We start from the raw sequence: 13,277 nt of genomic DNA on the forward strand, positions 1-13,277 counted from the left end.
GTGTAACAGTGGGAAGGAACAAGTGACTATCATGTTCTAGAAGCTTGATATGGGCTTTTATGTGTGAATCTTAAAATTATCTCAACAAAAATGCTAATACATATACATAAAGAAATCCATGCTCATGGAAGTACCTTATCTACTCCCCTTTAGTAGATTTTTAAAATTGTAATTGTAAAATACCAAGGAAAATATTTTTGTTATTATGGGATTTTATTTGATTAAAGGGAGTAAGGACACTAAAACCTTGCAGAAAGTAAGCTGTGAAAAGAAGATAATTAGATACTGACTACTTTAAACCTTCATGTTCTTCAACACGTAGCCTTAGCAGTCTATAGCTTCAACAATGGCAGAACTCTTGAGTCAGCTGGAGGCAGCAGTGTGGATGAGACATGTAGAATGTTCATCACAGCTGGCTTCTAAAGCAAGCTCCAGCTGTTCTGTATATGTCCTTCCCTGCTTCCAGATGTAAGTGAATGAAATAATCTTGTCTATATTTGAGGTTTAGTAATTCTGTAATTTTACTCAGCAATGAATCATCAGAAAAGTGCATTTGTATCTGTATTTTTCTCATTCTTCTCTGTGGTGTTTATCCTTAACTATCAGAGCTAGAGACATTGAGAAATCAGTTATTTTTAATATTGAAAAATGTTCTTTATCAGGATGTGCTTTGTGTTTATTTTTTATGACTGCCCAAGAAGCCTCCTGAGGGTCCACCTCATGGCACTCAGGTGGTTGGGCCTCTAGAACTTTCTCACTAAAAGAAATCTTTCTGGAGAAGATTTTGTAAAGAATACTAGCCTCAGTGAATTAATACATTAATATTCTCCTTACTTGTGAATATTCATTTATTAACTCTGATTTCTCTGTTTTCTCTTTAGATTCTTCTTTTTTTCTCATTTTCTACTATTTAGCTCTCTCTCTGATATGTATTCTACTTTTTTCCTATTATTCTACTTGATTCTCATCAAAATACATTTCCTCATAGGTAAATATTACTATTCATATATAACAAGATAGATAATTCCTACGACATATGATTTTTATCCTATGCCTCCTAAAGGGCTTATGAATTACAGGCATACTGTTTGTTTTTATCCTGGAATACATCTATAATTGTAATCAGGTTGACAAAGATCCAGACAATTTGTTCTGATCCAATGTTTGCAGTGAAGTATCAAAGAACACTAATAATAGCTGTCATTGTCACTTAGATAGTCATCCTTTACCAGGTACCCAGCAGCGTTCTAGGCACTTTACTTTGTTGTAATAAAACAACACCCTTAAGAGGTAGCTACTATAGGTATCCTCATTCTAAATAGGATGAAACCAAGGCACAGACTGGTTCACTAAGTGGCCCAAAGTCACAGAGCAAGTGGTGAAGCTGGGATTGCAACAGATGTACTATGGCTCCAGAGGCCACAGCATTCACCACTGTGCTGTGCGCTTTCTCCAACAATGTCTTGGATTTTATGTAGCTAAACTGAATGTGAAAATTTAGTCATTATTGCTTTACATAATGATCCAATTTCATTTACCACTGGCTAGCATTTTTCAATACCAGTGATAAGCCTGGAAATTGTTATTTATTTATAAAAGTATGAAAATGAAAAAAAAAACTTGTTACCACAATAGAATTAAATAGGTCTGAACTAATAGTATCATAGATAGTTGGAAGGGAAAGGATTCTGAGATTGTCTATGTCCATTCCTTTGTTTTCCAAACTGGGACAGACTTGTAATCGCATTTAGAAAATGACTCAACCCATGCCTTTTTCATTGAGCTTGGAAGTTTTCCTTGAGTATGCTTCTTTTTGAAATCGGGGCACTGAAGTTCTATTTTGGAGATAAAGCAATATTTGGTGATATTGATGAGATAGTTCAGTTCAGTTTACAATTATTTGCTGAAAATCAGGATAGTTTATGTAAGTGTGTTAAAAATTGGGGTACAGCCAAGGATTAAATGAATAGAATTATAGGTCATTAAAAAGCAACAGTCAGAGAGTCAGGCCTGGTAACTACTATGGGGAAAAAGTATGCTTAATAATTTTGTAGTTATTTGACACAGTTCAAATTTAAGTCTCTTGAAATTCAATGAGAAATTCATGAAGACTGTACATCTAACAGTGGAATGCCATAACACTGTGAGAAGAATTTCAGAAGAACTGTTATTTCTGGTTCTACACAGATCACGTTGTAGTTAACTCAGCCCAATACTATAAACTCAAAGGACTGACTTTATGAGCATTTATTTATTTAGAGTTTATCACCACCACCAAAGACGAAGTTTTGTTTTTGTTTTTTCAAAAGAAGAACCCTTTCCCTGTTTATCAATGCTATGTCAATAAGTCACATTTTAGCACCAGGCCAGTGACCTCATTTGGTTAGAGTGTAGGCTCGTAACACAATAAGTCACATTTTAAATAGTTATTCAATGTGTGAATGACTGTTGGCCCTTTGTCTATTCTTCTCTTTAGAATTCAACTAAGACTTGGAGATAGAACTTTTTACCTATAGTCCCAACTAAAATTATCTGAGAAGAAATAGAATTGGCATGAAAAGGTCTACTGGGCTCTTTGGAAGAGGAGCTAGATAGATATTTACTAAATGCTTGTGTGTAAAGCACTGGGGAAGATACAGCAGCGCAGATGTGCTCCATGACATCATGACGTAATGGGCGTATTCTCAGTTCTGTTTACAATTTCATTACAGGTCTTGGTCTCCTGAGCTCTTATCTTGGATATATGCCTTCTAAAAGAACAAATGGGACAGAGTAACAATGTCACATCATTTGTCCTCTTGGGCCTCTCTCAAGACCCAGAGGTGCAAAAAGTATTATTTGTCCTCTTCTTACTCATATACATTGTCACGATGCTGGGAAACCTGCTCATTGTGGTGACTGTTATTGCCAGTCCCTCCTTGGGCTCCCAATGTACTTCTTCCTTGCCTGTCTGTCACTCATGGATGCTGTTTATTCCACTGCCACTTCACCCAAATTGAATACCGATTTACTCTGTGATAAAAAGACTATTTCCTTCCAAGCTTGCATGGGTCAGCTCTTCATAGAACACTTATTTGGGGGTGCTGAGGTTTTCCTTCTGGTGGTGATGGCCTATGATCGCTATGTGGCCATCTGTAAGCCACTGCACTGCTTGACCATCATGAGTCGACAGGTGTGCATCCTGCTGTTGGTGGTGGTCTGGGTTGGAGGTTTTGTGCACTCTGTGGTTCAACTTGCCTCTGTGTACAGTCTTCCTTTCTGTGGCCCAAATGTCATTGACCACTTTGCCTGTGACATATACCCGTTATCGGAACTTGTGTGCACTGACTTGCGTGACTGTTATTGGCCTCACTGTAGTGGCCAATGGTGGAGCAATCTGTGTCATTGTCTTTATCCTTCTGCTAATCTCCTATGGAGTCATCCTAAACTCCCTTCACACTTACAGTCAGGAAGGGAGGCGCAAAGCCCTGTCCACCTGCAGCTCTCACCTCACAGTGGTTGCCCTCTTTTTTGTTCCTTGTATTTTCATGTATGTTAGACCTGTTTCCAACTTTCCCATTGATAAATCCATGAATGTGGTTTATATGGTTATCACTCCCATGTTGAATCCTTTAATATACTCCCTGAGAAATTCAGAGATGAATAATGCTATGGAAAAACTCTGGTGTAGAAAGTTATCTATAGACAGAATAATAACATCTCCCACACTGACCATGTTTGTTATTAATTCGAAGAATGGATGATTTAGTCAATTCAAGGGATTCTCTAGGGATGCTTCTTTGTATTTATCCAAAACCATCAAAAAAAGGAGAATAAATTGTTATTTAGTTTGTAATCAATCTAATAGAGAAATCCTGGAGGAGGAATAAAAGGCACAGGTCCTATTACAAGTAAAAGTAAAACTAAGCTCACCTTGTAACTTTATTTTTATCAGTTTATATTTCGATAGAACTTGTAAGAAAGTGGTTTATTCTTTACAAAAGAGGAAAAACAAGCTACTTTTGAAAATTTATTATCATGCAAATTCATGAGAAAGCAATATGAGTTTTACTTAAAATTAATTTCTGGGGCCAAAAGAGTGATTTTTAAATTGTAGCATTCATTATTGTACCAGCAGAGCAGCTTTCTACAGCTGCATTATGCATTTTGTCTTAAGATTACTTCTGTTACTCTGGTTTATGTCTATGCATATAGTTCAGGATATTTGGATGGCACATGATAATGTGTTTAGTTAAATACATTATCAGTGGACAATTTTTTTTAGATGGGATGTGGTTGATGATAAAAACAGATTTTAATTCTTGATTACAGGAATGAAACTGTACTTTTGTTTTGAAAACCATACTAATCCAAGTTATAAACATATGTTTATGATTTCTCTCACTAGTTATCATGTGCATTGTCACTATTTTTTGAAGAATAGGTAAAGCTTCTTATTTTGTCTTCATAATGTTGAAAATATGAGTAAAGAAATGTGTAATTTTACATAAGTATTGTGTTCCCTATAAGTTGTATTCAACTTAAGTACTTGACTTACAGACTTAAAAATGATTTATAATGGTATAAACAAAATTTTCTTTTTCAATTTTATGCAAAAAATCAAGTTTTTCTTGGTTTGCAGCCATCTTGAAACATCACACACCAGGAGGAAAATAGAATTGCTTTTATTGTAACATGGAATATCATGTATGCTTTAAGAGTTTACTTTTCTAACTGAAAAAAAATTTTAGAACTTTTATTTTAAAAGTTTGTTATGTAATTTTCCATGCATCTCCAATAATATATGCAATATATACATTTTGTAGCTTTTTACCTAGAAAATTATCAGTGTCATTAAAACTATCTGTGTGTACCTCCCTGAAGCCATTACTCTGTTTCTCCCTAGAGGTAATCCCAGTGCTAAACTTTTTGGTAAACATAGCTAAAAATAGCTTGGCTCTATATGTATGTATCCTTAAAATATGTCATTTACAAGCAAACAGAAAGGACATTGGTGGGGGAAGGGAGGAGAGGGAGGAGGGAGGGTGGTTTTGGTAAGGGGCAACAATAATCAACCACAATGTATATCGACAAAATAAAATTTAAAAAAATATGTCATTTAGATTTTCTTATTCCTTATCTTTCTAAAATTATATGGTTGCTAGTTTTCTGAATTTTACTTTTATTTACAATGGTGACTTTCTAAGATTTAAACGTGATGGTGCATGTCACTTTCATCTCATCATTTCCTCTGCTGTACCTTATTCCATGTGTGAATATACCACGGGTTATCTATTCTTGCTAGACCATGGGTTATGTATTCTTTCAATCAGTGGCCATGTGGGTCATTTCCAGTATTTTATATTGCACATCATGCTGCTATGAATGTCCTGAAAGAAATTCTGTTGTGTTTTACATGTTCACTTTTACAGATGATTGCATTTTACCCATAATGGTGTATATTGTAAGTTACACTCTTCACAGCAGCATATAACAGTTCCATTACTCTGCATCCTTACCAACACCTGATATTGTGAGATGAGGGGTGTTTGATGTTTTTGCTACTGTAATAGGTATAAGACTGTGAGGTCATGGTGGTTTTATTGCTAATAAAGTTGAGCATATACTCATACATTTATTGAACATCCAGTTTTTCCAACATCCTATGAAATGTGAAGCTATGTCTTTTGCCAGTTTTTCTACCGTTTGTTTTTCCATTATCAATTTGCTGGAGTTCTTTAAGAATCCTGTTTACTAAATTTTACTGTTCATATGTATTACAAAGTCTTTTCTCAGTTTGTGGTTCTTCTTTATTACAATGCTATTATTTCATTTAATAAAAATCACCATTCTTAAATTCTATTTTTAAAATGTTATTTATTTATTCATTGATTGACAAAAATTGCGTATGTTCATCATGCACAACATATTCTTTTGAATATGTATACATTGTGAATTGGCTAAATTGAGTTAATTAACATATGCATTCTCTCACCCTTTTTTTTGGTAAGTATACTTAAAATGTACTCTTTTCGGAACTTTCAAGAATAGAATACGTTGTTATTAACTATAGTCACCATATATACAATTGATCTCTTGAACAAATTCCTCCTGCCTAACTGAAATGTTTGATCTTTTGACCAGCACCTCCCAAGCCTCCCACCACCAGCCCCTGGTGCTGTGAGATTAATTTTTCATTTTTTAAAATTATTTATTTCTTTATTTTCACTGAACGGTATTTAGTTGTGTATATATACCACATTTTCTTTATCCATTTATCCATTGATGGACTCTTTGGTTGATCCCGCATCTTGGTCATTGTAAATAATGCTGTAGTGAACATAAGAGTTTAGATTTCTCTTTGACATACTGATTTCATTATCTTTAAGTGCATATCCAGCAGTGGGAATGCAGGATCATATAGTAGTTGTATTTTTAGATTTTTGAGGAACCTCTATACAGTTTTCTATAATGGCTGTACTAATTTACCTTCTACCAACAGTGTATAAGGGTTTCCTTTTCTCCACGTCTACACCAACACCTTTTTGATAATAGCCAGCCATTTTAACAGGTATGAGATGATATCTTAATGCGGTTTTAATTTGCATGTGTCTGATAATTAGTGATTTTATCTTTCAGCTTCTTGATAATAGCTGTTCTAACAGGTATGAGGTGATAATTTATTTTGGCTTTAATTTGCATTTCTCTGATAATTAGTGATTTTGAGCACTTTTCATGTACCTGCTGACCATACGTATGTTTTCTTCAGATAAATGTCTATTCAGATCTTTTGCCTATTTTTGGATCTGGTTACTTGTTTTCTTACTATCAAGTTATTTGAATTCCTTATTTATTTTGGATATTAGCCCCTTATCAAATGGATGGTTTGCAAATATTTTCTCCATTCTCTGGTTGTGTCTTCACTCTGTTGATTTTTTCCTAGGAAGTGCAGAAGATTTTCATTTTTATGGAGTCCTAATTGTCTATTTTTAATTTTTATTAACTGTGCTTTTGTATTCACATCCAAGAAATTATTTCCTACACTAATATCATGAAGCTTTTCCCTTGTGTTTTCTTCAAATGTTTTACAGTTTCAGGGGTTACGTTTAAGTCCTTAATCAATTTTGAGTTAGTTTTTGTAAATGGTATGGGATAGGGGTTTAATTTCATTCTTCTGCTTGTGGACATCCACTCGTCACAGCACCATTTATTGAAGATGCACTTTCTCCCCTGCTGTGTGCACCTTTGGCACCATTGTCGAGAACCCATTGGCTATGTGACTGGATTGCTTTTGGGCTTTTTATTCTGTTGCCTTGGTTTACATTTCTGTTTTTGTGTCAATACCATGCTATTTTGATTACTATAGCTTTATAATAAATTTTATGAATAAGAATTTCATAATGTAGCCAAATTTCTCCATCTGTAATATGGACAGTTAGCTCTTCTGTATCTCACTTAGGAAATTATTCTCTGTATGATTTTTTATTTATTCATTTATTTTTAAGTGATTCAGCTACCGTGGGCCTTTGTTTCTCCAAATACATATTAACTCAGCTTGTCATATTAAAAAATGCCTGTTTTGATTTTTATTGGAATTGCATTTATGCTACTGGTAAATTTGGGAAAAGTTGACACCTTTGTCATATTGAATCTTCCTACTTATGATATAACATGTTTGCATTCATTTAGGTCTTCACTAATGCTCTTAAACTTTTGAAAAATTTTATAAATTTTTTTATATCTTTCAGTAAATTTCTCGCAGATATTTTTGTTGCTATTTTCCACAGCCTTATTGAGCATAGATTTTTCTCAATATTTGTAATCTTTGCATTATGTAAGCAAAATTATATCTCACTGTAAATCAATAATTTGCATTCATTTTGTTAATAGTGATATATTTTGCCATTGCTATTTCTTTTATGAATTGAGTTTTCCATATATTTTACCTGATTTCAATGGCATGTCCCAAATCTTTTTATTGACTTAAAAGAGATTTTGAAAAGTATAATACAAAACTTGACTTTCTCCTAAATGTTGTTTTTGCAGTGTCAAAAGATTATACCTTTTATTTCAATGATGCTTGTCAATCACGTTCCATTAGAGTTTTCTGCCTTTTCTATTTCAAGATTATATAACAATGTATAAATATTTTCTTCAAAGTTAACTTACATTTGTTGATATTTAAAGTTCGGAGTATAAAAATATACGTGTACATATGTGGGAAATTTTAGAGAAGGAGATAATGTATGTTTGTGTATGTTTCTGTGTGTATATACGTATAAATAATTATATCTACTTTTCAAATGGCTTCCTGTTGCCCTAAAATGAATGTTTTCAAGATATTTACGAAATATCCAACCTTCTTTCCTAATCTGACAGGCCATGTTTATTACATTGAATGTGAAAATATTTATGTATCTATTTCTAAACTGTCTTCTTTGATTAAATGATTAAAAATACCCTATTGTTTTAATTCATGTAAGTAGACTTTGCTATCTGATATGAGTTCTACCACTCAGTACTCTTATTAAAACAACATTGTATAACATTAGTATTAGAAAAATTTTAGAAGGTTTCAGAAACTTACTGGAATTTTGATGGCAATGTGTTTAAATTGTAAGTAATTTGGAAAAGGATCAACAACTTGATCACATTGAATTATTCAATCTGGAAACATAATCTATCTATGTATTTAAGTCTTTAGGATTGTTCAGTAATTCTTTTATTGTTTTTGGTAATTCTTTTATTGTTTTCATTATATTAGTCTTTCACGTTTTTTGTTTGCATTTATATTTGTAATTTGGGTTCTATTAATGAAAGTTATTCTCTCCATATTATATTTGCTAAATAATTATGGCTAGTATTCAAGAAATTTAATCTAAAATTCAGGCAGTTCACTGAACTCTCTTTCTTAATATAATGTATTTTCAGTTAACTTTCTTGGATTTGCTAGATAAAAAATTATATTATCTTAAATGAGGATTTCTCTTTCCAATATTTTATTTCATGTTTCTCCTCATTATATCATTGTGTTACCTGACATAAGAAAACATGTGAAGGGCTGGCCCCGTGGCTGTTGGGAGAGTGTGGTGCTGGTAGCGCCAAGGTTGTGGGTTCGGATCCTATATATGGATGGCTGGTGCGCTCACTGGCTGAGCGTGGTGCAGATAACACTGTGCTGAGGGTTGTGATCCCCTTACTGGTCAAAAAAAAAAAAAAAAGGAAACGTGAAAATAACTGGATAGACTAAACCCTAACTTAGCATTGAATCCATAGGAGCAAATGTAGTATAAATATAACAATTTATCATTTTAGCTCCTATTATTCACTTTTAGCTTTTGGCCATGAAGTAAAACTCTTTTCCCAAACAAGGAACACACAGAGTCCCTTCAGCTTCCATATCATCAATTGATTTCAACTTATACATACTCACACCTCATATCCAAATTGAATTTTAAACCACCAATGCTCTTATTTGAAGTGTCAGAGGGGAAAAAGGAAAAAGGCTAAAAAAACTTTATATACACACACACACACACACACACACATATATATATACACACATACATATATATACCTATATACAAATATACATATACATGTGTATGTATATATACTTATATATATATAAACTTCTGCTTCAGCCGAAGCTTTTAAAGTTTGTCATGTGACCTAAGCTGGTAATCATAACTTCCTCTTCAACTGTCTATTTTGTATTCTTTTTACTTTCTGCCAGTTCCTCAGCTGGTCAGAGTATTTTACCCAGTTGGGCTATCTAAACTTTCATTACCGTAGAATCTATATCTATAATAGTCCTGTTTTATTTAGGAGGGTTCAGACATAGTTTTCCGTGCTTTCCTTTGTATGCATGCACCCCATTCCCCTCTATTCATGAGGATCAAGTACTCAGCTAAGCACAATGATCTCTTCTTTCTTCCTGTTTCATCAGCATAGCGAGCCAAACCTAATCATGGGACAGTTTCCATTTAAAATGTAAAGGAACATTGACTGAGTTCATTGGTATTAATACTTCTTTCCTGGGCAGTAGGGATTGCAAACACACCAAGCTCAAACCTCCAAAGATATGAATAAAAATACTTCAAGTGGGTTATTTTGTGTGTGCCGTGTAATAGTGACGTGACTCCACTCTGACTCCTGCGTTTGGTTCACAGACTTGTCATCTCTGACTACAGGACAGATGGTCTTGGTTTAAGCGTAGTTCATGGCTTAAGACTATACTATATCATGTAGGATGGCAAACCAGTGTTGTTCTGTGTTGTCTCTTGTCTCCTGGACAGCACTGTGACCCTTTAGCAGCCATCATTTTATCACATCAGAAGGTTCTGTTTAATGAGAAAAATTGTCAGATCAGTAAAGCTTTTGATCATGAGCCCATTGCTTTACTGCAACATTCATTTCTTGGATATAGGAAATGTTGGGTGGGTTTTCACAGCAACGAACAAAAGAGGTTTTATGAACATAGTAATGCTATAAAGAGGATATGTTTGTTCCTTTGAAAATAAATCATTGCTTTTTTTGTGTTTGACTGGGTTTAATATAATAAGTCTCACAACAGATATCTGCCTGGTCCCCTGGTGACTAGTGCTTCACTGGGATGTCTGCAAATGCCTTTACTGATATTAAGCTTAGAATTGTGCTGCACAGATTTCCAGAGCAGCCTTGGTAAGGACAAATCCATGTTACCGAGCCCAGTATTCAGCTGTCAATAGAGTCAATTTGTACATGGATCCACTTAATAAGCACTGAGGACTTGGATGAAACTTGACTGGCATACAGAGATGGGTCATCTTGTCATCATGACTGTCAAAAGTCTTTTCATTAATGTATGGTGGGCATTTATGTGGAACATCAATATCTTCATGGATAGTGCCCACTGTGAGAAGTGCATCCACTGACTTATCTTCCATACTTTCTTGTCATGAAACTTTAAATGTTCTTTTTTCAAGTGCCTGACCATCTGGCCAAGCCATAAATGAGATAGAGCTATACCTTACATCATCTCTTTTTGAAAAACTCACATCCAGCTGTAACTCCTGAAATAATATCCACTGGGGCTATTTTCTTCACTGCTCTCTTTTAAGACTACATCATGGGACTGTCATCCAGTAATGTTCTGCCTGAAGTCAGCATACCATGTAAACTCATCCTCAGAAGTTGTGTTTTTACCTTTACAGAAATCTGTTAACTCTCTTAAATGACTCCTCATGAGGTCTTGAGCATATATGAGAGAGAAAGGGGTTGAAGCAAAAGGAGCAGTTAATATGGGAATTTGAACCCCATCCTCCAATTACTTTTGCCTTTTGTACCTGTGTAAACCATCTCCATTTAAAACATTGAATGCAGTTCTATATATGCATTTTTATAATTTGTTGGATAAAATAATATCTAGTTTACAATGGACATTTTGTTTCTCATAGTCTCTTGGAATCCAGTGGTTGAATTTAGCGTCCATCAAGTCCTCTTAGCAAGTCTTCAATTGCTTTTTCAAAGGGAGAATATTTTTTAAAATATGGAGTCATTATAAGTTTTAGGGATCTGCACTGTGAGTCTTCTACTGGGGCTTGTCAGGTGCCCATATTATATAATTTTCTGCCATAAAGAAGTCTTGGCACAACTGGATATATTTGGTCATAGCCCTATTTGTTAGGATAGGTTATAGTACAACCAGGACATTTTGGAAAGTCTTCTCTTACTCTGACTTCACTCAAAATTGGCCCCTTTAGAACTCAAACAACTGTACAAGAAGAAAACAAGCAACCCAATTAAAAATGGGCAAAAGAGCTAAATAGGCATTTCTCTAAGGAAGATATCCAAATGGCCAACAGACATATGAAAAAATGCTCAACATCACTCAGCATCCGGGAAATGCAAATCAAAACCACATTGAGATACCATCTAACTCCAGTTAGGATGGCTAAAATCCAAAAGACTGTGAACGATAAATGCTGGCGAGGCTGCGGAGAAAAAGGAACTCTCATACATTGTTGGTGGGACTGCAAAATGGTGCAGCCTCTATGGAAAATGGTATGGAGGTTCCTTAAACAATTGCAGATAGATCTACCATACGACCCAGCTATCCCACTGTTGGGAATATACCCAGAGGAATGGAAATCATCAAGTCGAAGGTATACCTGTTTCCCAATGTTTATCGCAGCACTCTTTACAATAGCCAAGAGTTGGAACCAGCCCAAATGTCCATCATCAGATGAGTGGATATGGAAAATGTGGTACATCTACACAATGGAATACTACTCAGCTATAAAAACGAATGAAATACTGCCATTTGCAACAACATGGATGGACCTTGAGAGAATTATATTAAGTGAAACAAGTCAGGCACAGAAAGAGAAATACCACATGTTCTCACTTATTGGAGGGAGCTAAAAATTAATATATAAATTCACACACACACACACACACACACACACACACACACACACACACACACACACACCCCGGGGCGGGGGGGGAAGAAGATATAACAACCACAATTACTTGAAGTTGATACGACAAGCAAACAGAAAGGACATTGTTGGGGGGGAGGGGGGGAGGGAGAAGGGAGGGAGGTTTTGGTGATGGGGAGCAATAATCAGCCACAATGTATATCGACAAAATAAAATTTAAAAAACAAAAAACAAACAAACAAAAAAATTGGCCCCTTTACAGGTATACCAATAAACTGTAGCACATATCCAAATATGTTATAAGTTGCTTCCAAAATCTGAATGGTCAAGAGAAGCACTTCCAGAATTACAGAGCAGGGGCCTCTGAAGATCCATTCTTTCATAGAAACAACGAGAATACTGGCAGACATTGTCAAAACCAACTTTTTCAGATGTCTGTAAATTAACCAAAGGCTTTCAACAATCCAGGGATGATTTATTCATGAAAAAACAGCTGAGTATTATTCACAACAGTGAGTTGTGTGACATTTTAACTTGCCAAATTTTATAGTCCCCACACCTGGGCCACAGTAGCCTTGCAAATACAGGAGCCATAAATACCAGAGTCTAACATCCACTGGAGAGTGCAGAACAGGGTTGGAGCTTCCATAAAAGCTCCATCCCACAGAATGATCATTACTTGACGTGTCTTTCAGCCCATAAACTCTACCTTCAGGGCTTGCTTTATTTAATGTGACTTTTCCCTGAGGCATTTGTCAAAAAGAAAATAGTGGCAATTGTTTGACATCACAGCTGCCTGAGGTAATGATAACAAATGAAACAATCATGACACCAAACAAAAATCTTAAAAGGAAAGACTGTGGAATGAAACAT

The 13,277-nt window shown here is 34.9% G+C and overlaps 1 pseudogene; it reads left to right on the forward strand.

Annotated features, from left to right (window-relative positions):
- The first annotated feature begins 2,762 nt into the window (after positions 1–2,762).
- Positions 2,763–3,743, forward strand: LOC134376450 (olfactory receptor 4A5-like; annotated as a pseudogene).
- The last annotated feature ends 9,534 nt before the right edge of the window (positions 3,744–13,277 follow it).

This window comes from Cynocephalus volans, chromosome 4, assembly GCF_027409185.1.
Source record: "Cynocephalus volans isolate mCynVol1 chromosome 4, mCynVol1.pri, whole genome shotgun sequence".
Classification (NCBI taxonomy): Eukaryota; Metazoa; Chordata; class Mammalia; order Dermoptera; family Cynocephalidae; genus Cynocephalus; species Cynocephalus volans.